This window comes from Perissodus microlepis, chromosome 16, assembly GCF_051167445.1.
Source record: "Perissodus microlepis isolate ML-2025 ecotype Zambia chromosome 16, ASM5116744v1, whole genome shotgun sequence".
Lineage (NCBI taxonomy): Eukaryota > Metazoa > Chordata > Actinopteri > Cichliformes > Cichlidae > Perissodus > Perissodus microlepis.
Window position 1 is genome coordinate 17,923,158 of NC_140476.1, and position 9,016 is coordinate 17,932,173.

Consider the following 9,016-nt stretch of genomic DNA (forward strand, 5'->3'; position numbering starts at 1 on the left):
CCTGCAAAATATTGGTGTTAAAACGGATAACGATCAAACACTGTTTATCATTTCATCCCAAGCAATCTCAGAAAAACATTATCAGAGGTAAAATTACAAATTTCAGCATCACAGCACTCCAACCATTAACCAACCATCCTCAAAATATGAGCTGCCAACAAATCAAGACTGTCTTTCCAAGAAAACATCTCCTGACCTAAAAAAAGATGCCTTATTAGTCCAGTAAAATCCCAGCACATTGTCACGTGCAGAATACTGGGTGTCTTGCATATTTTAATCGCTCGTATTAAATTGGGTCTATGACTGTCAGCTTGCAGCGATATAAAAATACACCACAGTCTAGCGAGATTCTGAAAAGTAGAAGGAAAAAAAAAAAAGTCAGTTGGAAATAAATCCACCGACTTATAAGCCAACAAACACAGACACAATCTGGGTTGGAGTGAAAGAAGCCCTCGTTGGGAAAACAAAGGGCCATGAATTGTCTGCAGAAGTGTTTTCTGCATGGAATATCTCTTTTCTTTTCACAAACACGTTTTCATTCGAGGATTTAATTAAGTGGGTTCGTTTGAGGAGTACTGGGACGCAGCAGAATAATAAAAGCTCTGTCGTATGGCCAAGAGTCAAACAGCATGCTGCTAAATAAACTTCTCACATTTCTGTCATCTAACTTTTCCTTTTTTCGCCATTATGTATAGTTTGTCTGCAGATTTTAACTGATGACTTCTGTAGATATTTTATTTTTTAATGGTCTTTTTTTCTCTCACTGTGCCTGTGCCTTAGCCTAGCATGACAAGTAAGATCAGTGAAAAATGTCGCTTGACTACCAGCTGCAGCTTTGAAGTTAGAGACAAAGTGATATGAAACATAATATCCCCAGGGTCCCATTTAGTATTTGGCACAATAAACATTTGCCAAGTCTAATTGTGTGTGACTGATTCTGCTCATATAGGTCTGGCAAAAGAGTCAGTAGTATTATAATTAAAATGACAGGTATTCAGGGAGATGAGTAGGTCTTTGAGGAGTAGGGATGATTTCATTATTCAGTCTCATTGACTCCAGAGAGCACAGATCACATTGCACACACCACAGAGACTATATTACAGTAAAGCAAGTCATGCTGACGAACAAAATAAAATAAAGAGACATCATAAATTGGACTTCTTTTACATTTTTTTGCCTCCTGTTTATGAAATCATTCTATTATTTTCACAACATATTTCCTCCTTTTCCCCCCAGAAAATAATCACCACAAGGTCTTTTTTGGAACTGTTCTGGAGATGTAAATCATACAAGATCTTCATCAGCAGAGTTGTCGTAGAATTGCAGCTGTGCAAACTCTCGTTTTCCCCACTAGAATACAATTTAAATCAGAGGTGTGCGTATGGAGGAAAAAATGCATCATAAAACATAATACATTTTATTTGAGCTGGGTAGAAAGCATCAGAACAATTCGATTTTATCATTAAATCTAGATATGAAAAGGAGAAAATGAAGTAAGGCATTTCATCAAGCCTTATCTTAGCGTGATAATGACAAACTTGCTTCTTGGAATTTAGAGTTGGAGTTCTCCTCCACGAAAAGAAAAAAGAAGAAAAATCGTTCTTGTGACTGAGCACATTTTTTAATCATTCTCCAAAGCCCACGCTTCAGCCACTTATTATATCACAGCTAAAATGTTCTGATTTATTACATCTTCGAATTTCACAATCTGAGGACAAATTGGTCTCCTCAAAAATGCATGAACATGGCTGAGAAGCACCACATGAGATGAAAATGCATTCCCGATGTTGCAACATGAGAGAATGTGGGCACGATGGTGTCACTGCTGATTAGAGGAGATGGCATGTTTTACGACCTGCAATACTGTTACTAATTAGTGGACACTTGATATGGTGCGTTTCATTAGAGGGAGACACAAGCTCTGAAACCCACAGTGTCATTTCTGTCGGTTCAGTTGCTGTAGCTCAAGGTGAAAGAGACACATGGCCCACAGAGTAAATGGGATAAGCATCTCTTCTAACAAGAGGAACAAAAGTGTTGGGAGACGGAATAAGGCTTCATGGCAAAACACTCATAAAGAGGCATGAACTGGCAAGTCCTCGATCTCCACATCTTGAGAAATAATCACTCCCTTCTGGATGTGTTTATGAGGGCAGAGGGGCCTGTGCTATGACGCCTGTACAATATACTGAAGAAGAAGCATGCAATGCAGCTGATCTGAGCCTTGGACTCCTGCAAAAGGGCATGCCTGAAGTGACACTGTGCTGTTGTTTTTGACAGACATGATTTCTGTGTTATGTCACAGAGATGAATGCATTTACAGTCTACTAAAGGGTGAAGGCAAAATAATTACAGTGAGCCAGTGTGTGAATAAACCAAAAGCACCATGCACTGTTTCACTTTACAGCTATAGCTTTGTAACAGTAGGTGTCCACAATTTTTTAGTACAAATACAAAGAGAGAGTGAGCGAGAAATGAAGGAAGCAGGTATAGTAGTGGTCAGAGTTTACATCCGCTCATCGTGGCCAAACATTTCATGGTAATTTGGGGCTTTTAATGATTTCTTTGAACTGCTATCTTTCCAGTGTGGGATGATTGTACAGCATACACCTTTAATGGCATTAAAAACACAAACTGGGTGCACAGGTTTAAATTTTTTGAGGGAATTTTCTCTGATCCACACTGGATCAAAAGTATACATACAGACTCAAATATATACATACCCTCATATAAATGTTTTAATAAGTGATGCTGAAGGATCTACAAAAATGTTCAATTTGGCAAGGCCAAGGCCTATTAACTTCTCATTATTGATCATGATTGACTACAACTGGTAGTTTCTTTCTTTAATACAAAACTAATTTATTTTGTAGCATTCATTGAATTGACCAATAATCAGAACAATAGGAAAGGAAGGAACTCGGTTATTTAGATAGGTCACCACTTTTCCAAGGTACCACTTTTCCAAGAAGACACAAACTAAGAGGAAATCAGATGTTCAGGAAAAACCCAGGAAACCCCAAAGCTCAAGCCTGCCATGAACTGGAAACTGCTGGAACACCAGCATCGCTGTCACCAGTGACATTGCTGTGGACTAAGACGGTGCTGACCAAGAAAGAATCCCCTGCTGCCCACATAGATGAAATAGATGAGGCCATAAATGAAACAAATATTGAGCTATATGGCTACAATGACAAAAGGTTTGTTGGATGAGTAAAAGTGAGACTTTCACACCTGAGAATGCTGTAAAACATGGTCGTGGTACCGTCATGCCCCGGGTCTGATTCCCTGCCCGTGGGACTGGTACGCTCCACAAAGTGGATGGAATAATGAAGAAGTGGGGCTATCTCCAAATTCTTCAACAGCTAAAAAGCTGAAACTTGAACAGAGTTGGGTGTTCCAACAGGACAATGATGCCAAACACTCAAAACTCAAAACAGGTTTTGGAATGCATAAAACAGGCTAATATCAAAGAGTGATCAAATATTCAGCCGGAATAATACCAGACGTTTGTTCACGGCTACTAAAAGCATCTGGTTGAGGTGCAACTTGCTAAGGGACATTTTACCTGCTATTAGTGGATGTGTTTGAACCCTGTCTGGATTAGAGAAGATTTTAAGTCACTGAAGATCTATGCTGTACAAGTATTCCACCCTGGGAAAAGAAAAAAGTCTAATGGAATCACTAATAGCTTCAAAATTATCATGACATCCATCCCTGTGATGAGTTAATGAAACCAACTTTAAATTTGCACAAAAAAATCATATCCAAGATTTGCAGTAAAAGAAAAAAACAAAACATATTTGTCCCTTGGCACATACTTATTGTTAAGTCCAAGAGGTGAGTTGAGTCCAGCTCCTCTGTGACTGCAGCAGATTCCAGTGAAAGCTCTGATTCAAATGACTAGAGCTATGCTCAAGGTCATGGATTCTGGACATCAAGCTGCATGCAATCACCGCTTAAAACAGCACCAAACACATGTTTTTCTAAAGGAGACCAGTGACGGGTAGAAAATTTTCAATCAGGGTCCCCAGACTGAAGCAAGGTTCTAGATATAAGTATATCTGTAAAATTAGCAAAAGGGTAGGAAAATTTAAATTGTAAGCCCCAGTTCTTGGCAATGCTGAACTATATTTTATAAATAGCAGCATTATTGTTTTGCTGCTATTGTGGCTATTTTTCATGTCTTTGTTCCATTCTCTTTTTTGGTCATTTTCCATGTTTTTCCCTTGTTTGTCTTCATTTGATTGACTTTCCAACAAGAAGCTTCAAGTGCCACTTCAAACAGATGTATGCCTGTTTGGTCATCCATCCATGATACTAATAAAATAACTACCGTGCCATCTCCTCCTTCATAGCTTAAAACAGAGAGGGAGACAGCACCACAATGCTGTGGAATGTTGGGATTAAAACCACAATCTGTTGACTTTACAATGAAATTATATGGACACAGATTTTCAAAGCATGACATGTTGCAAAACAAGAAAGAATCTGTAAAATACTTCAGCGGGTATGAGGTATTTCATGTGAGCAGCAGACTGTTTACAAGTTACCACAGGATTAGGAGAGGGTGGATTTATTCACCAGTGGAGGTTAGAATAATTTCTTGTCAAATCCAGGGATGTGTATATTTTGTCTGCCCTTTCTAAAACAGCTCGTTCAAGCTGATGGATATAGTAAGAGCGCATGACATGCAGAGGATTTTCTATTCTCTTTTATGATCGCTATGGCATTGTTTTCCATCTGAGCCCCTCTGAGCCTCTAGGGAAGCCAGGCATGTGTTTATTTGTCAGGAGCCCATTTGTAATAGATCCATATTTCAAAACAAAAGCAACCCATCAAAGTGTTTATTTTAATCGTTACATCCTAGTCAGGAAAGCAATCGTGTTACAATGAGGAAATGAGTTTTGAAACATGAAAGAACAAAAGAAAAGTAAGGATTTTCTGACACCTGATACAGTGGAATATGAATTAGGATCCATTTAGAGGATAACTGGCTCATATAAAAACAAGTATAACTGATTAGTCTGTATCCAGACTGGTTTTAGGAATTGAAGCCTCCATACATGATATGAAGATTACTTTTTAATTTACTTTTCTTGCAGTCGGATTTACATTTGGATCCGGAGAATTCCTCTGAGAATTTGATCAGAAGAGTTGCATTAACCTTGTTCTAGACGAGGAGGGCTTTACGTGCCGCTGCCAGCTTGTTAAAAAGTGAGGGAGAATGTCAAGGAAAGGAACACGTGGATATACTATTCCCAGTGGAACAGCCCAGACTTTAAGAGACGAATGTGCTCCATTTTTTTATTAATGGCTTTTGCTATCAATATATTTTTATTAAATATGAAAAGTTCTCTAACAAACAGTGCCAGTGACCTGAAATGCCATAAAATTTCCTGGAACACAACTCGGAAGTGAAATAAAACTGTGTTTGCTATTGCTGGTTCAGAGTCTGTGCTATTGTTCAAAGGTGTCTTTGACTTTGTTACCTGAACTGGTGCCAAAGCAAAGCTAAGATTTTGATTTATTTCCTACATATGACCTTTGCATAATATATTTAAGGGCTGTTACAAATAGATCTTCCATTTTAGCCAACGTTACGCAAGTGGAGCAACAGCAGAGCCCGAATGGAAGCTGGGGCAGGACGCCACACTATGTACTGTAATGGAATCCAGGTTATGACCTATTTTTGTTTATATTCACCTTTGCATGCCATGTCTGCAGCAGTTCCTTTGCTGACATTTATGAGGCCTGTGATGAATGTGAATGGCTGTTGCAACTTTTGTCTTCTGCTGAGAAGGGCCTAATGTTAGTCTGTCTAGTGTCTGTACCAACCACAAAGCAGCCTGACCTGTGCAAACCTGGGGACATGGCATCCAGATTTCCATCTCCAGCTGCCTTGTAGAACCACAGGACTACTTCCTCCACTTAGTTTCCTAATTTATCAGCCACCCCCTCCCTCATCACACACAGTGATCCCCATAACCAAAACCTCTCCTTTGATATTGAAAAACCAGAGTTCGTCACTTCCACCACTTCCTATCACACTGAGGCAAATGACATTGACGGTAATTGTTTGCCGTGTGAAGGTGTTCTCTCGAGTTACTTCTGATCTGACTTTAATGTGAATCTAAAGGTGTGATCGCAAACAGGCCGAGAACGAGCCAAAATTTCACAGGGATATCTGTGGAACTCATTTATGCCGGTGCCTGGACTTTGCTTCAAGGTGTGGATGGGAAACGAGAAATAACATTTAGCGGCTGCAGCTGAGAGTAGATCTATCACTCTGCCAACTGTGCTCTCTCATCCCTCCTTGGGCTCGGATGAGAGCTTTAACCTTGAGGGCAAGGCGGTGGTGAACATATGCAAGTAATTTGTACAGAATAAATAACAGGATGATCTTTTGACAGTCAGCGCAGCCGCTCTGGGCTTTATTATTGGCACACAGCTCTCTGGGGACAACAGTGCCAAGCTTCGAGGTGTCACTATGGAGACCTGGAGCTGCTTTTGATACTCATTACAGCTTAAGTGCTTAGTGGATGGAGCTCACACATCACTATATCATCGCAGGTTTTGCCAAAAAGAAATTTATATACAGAATTGTTATTAATAAGATTTGATAATAAAAAAAACAATATGATTTAGAAGTTCTTTTACTGTACAGAGGTTAAAACATACGTGTGAAAATGCTCACTCGGTTAAACAAGACTTGACATTCACACACCATTACATATGATGGGTGGGGAGCTATTTGGGAAATGTCTAATACCATGTGAGAAGTGGATCAGTGGAAACAAACATCTCTTTCCTCCCCCACCTTTTTTTTCCATTGATTGAATCATTCCTCTCAGCTATCAAAGCCAAGCGAAAATCTCATAGAAAGATAAACCTTAACACCAGATCAGTCATTCTCGTCACCGCGTCGGATGACCTCGCCAGCGCAGGTACAGATTATGGATCGGCTCATTTCCCGTATATGAGGCAAAAAACAGATGGATTGCATATTAAAAGACTTTAGACGTGCCAGTGGTCATTTATAAAAGCTTAAAAAGTGGGTTGGAGGTGACATTCTTTCAGGAAGGAGAAAGATTTAAAATGGCATGATTTCCCAAAGGCCTCAGTAACCAAATCTCACTTGGAGAGAAAACTCGGAGTGAAATATAACCATCATAGATTTGTGTGATTTGTTCTGTGTATGGATTCAGAAAAGTTCGGATCAGCGAGGGGTCTGTGCAATAAAACCTCAGCGTAGCTCAGGGTTGAGATTCTCATTGGATAATGTTGGCTATGGAGGACAAAAAAATAGCCCATTAGATAATTTAATTACCTGGACAATGGATGCATGAGTGTTTGCGATTAAATGCTCAATTCAGCCAGCATTTTGAATATTGATATAGATGTAATTCTTGCTGGAACCTCGCTCTGGCTCAGTAGTTGGAATGAAAACATTGCCTGATGCTTTACAGAGATTAATAACAACCACCACCGCAGATTTACACTGGATAGATGGGAGAAGAACATTTTATCAGACATCTGTTCAACCCAACCAATCGGAGACACTTGGACCTGAAGCTCCCTTGCAGAACCAAATAAAGCCGTGAATTGTTGCTAACACTGAACAGTGACTCGTGGTGGACTGTCATCCAAGAATACCACATAAAACCAAATCATTCATATAAAGCTCTGCTGTCCCTGCGGCTTTGAGCTGGGCCTTCAGAGCTTATAAAGGGGATAGCAAAGCCCTTTAAGAGACTTTGTGGCCTCTGGGGTTAAGGTAACAGCTAATTGTTCTGCTCGGGTTCTGAAGATATTCGCAATGAGCTCATGAATCGAGCATGTAACTTATGCAGCAAGCCACATCCTCTCATTCTTCTCATGCAGCATGCACCCTGTGATTTATGGCTGGACAGTGGCCTGTAGAGGTGTTGGATTCAATGAAATACAAGGGAGAACATCTGGAAAGCCCATTAGCTCCAAATCACAGCTTGAGCCACTTTGATAGTGAGATGCAAGCCTGGAATTGACATGCTGGTGCACACTGAGGGACACTGAGGATTTCTAATCGAACAGACATGAGAAGAGAGGGTTGTTCATATTTTAAGTAGCTCAATATTAATGGTCCTACTTAAAGCACCAGGTGAGCTAACAAGAGCCTTAAACGAGCCTCTTCCATGTGTTCCTAATGTCTCCCAGATGTGGAATACTTCAGTCCTGTTGGCGTCCTTGGTTGGAAGCAAGAGCGCCTCCTAATCTGAAAAATGAAAAGGCCTTGATAGGATAAAGAATCCATTCTAAAGCTGCGTGACACAGCCAGTGTTACACAAGTCATTCTAGTCAAGGATAATTGGGTAAGGAGAGCATCGGCAGGGTGTGTCTGAACAAGGTACCTCTGCCTCCACTCATCTCAGGCCCGTCATAAGAGCGTGGGGAGGTGTGTCGAAATACAACCCCGTCACCATTCATCCTCACCCCCTCGGTGCAACAATGACTCGCATGCAGTCTGCTTTTCATTTAAGGGAATTACCTTTGGGAGGCCAGAAGACGTCTTCAAACTTGCTCTGTGTGTGTTCTTCTCATCCCTGCAGAGCTGTCTCATTAACACAGGCTTGGTTTAGCAAAGCCATCTCTGTCCTGCCGAAGCCTGCAGCCTGCCGAATGGAAGCTGAATGTAATGACTCACACACAGACACACACACACACACTCACATTATAAAGATCCTGCACACCCTCCCCGGTTACAGCAGCACTCCTCCGGTCGTTGCAGCTTACACTGCCAGCCTCTCAAACGAGAGGACTGTGATACTGAGGCCACTTAAGGCTGAGAGTGAGAGAAGAGGCAGGAGGGAGAGCCGGTGTTGTGTGAAGGGAAAAGAGTAGCACTGGATTAGTCTAAATTATGACTTTCATGAGATTTTGCGATGATGTGCGCAGCTTACCTAATGAGGTTTTTGACACGGTACATAAGTTCTTATTGCTTTGCAGTCTGAAGTCTGACCTGTTGTCTTAACTTCAG

At 40.7% G+C, this 9,016-nt stretch overlaps 1 long non-coding RNA gene across 2 annotated transcripts in view; it reads right to left on the bottom strand.

The window, feature by feature from the left end:
• The window catches only part of LOC146370708 (uncharacterized), a 29,478-nt gene extending 20,735 nt beyond the window's left edge, over positions 1-8,743 (bottom strand). For both annotated transcript variants that reach the window (XR_014802915.1, XR_014802914.1), the window contains exon 1: positions 8,528-8,743. This is a non-coding gene — a long non-coding RNA (uncharacterized LOC146370708). The remainder of the gene's footprint in view (positions 1-8,527) is intronic.
• Between the last annotated feature and the right edge of the window lie 273 nt (positions 8,744-9,016).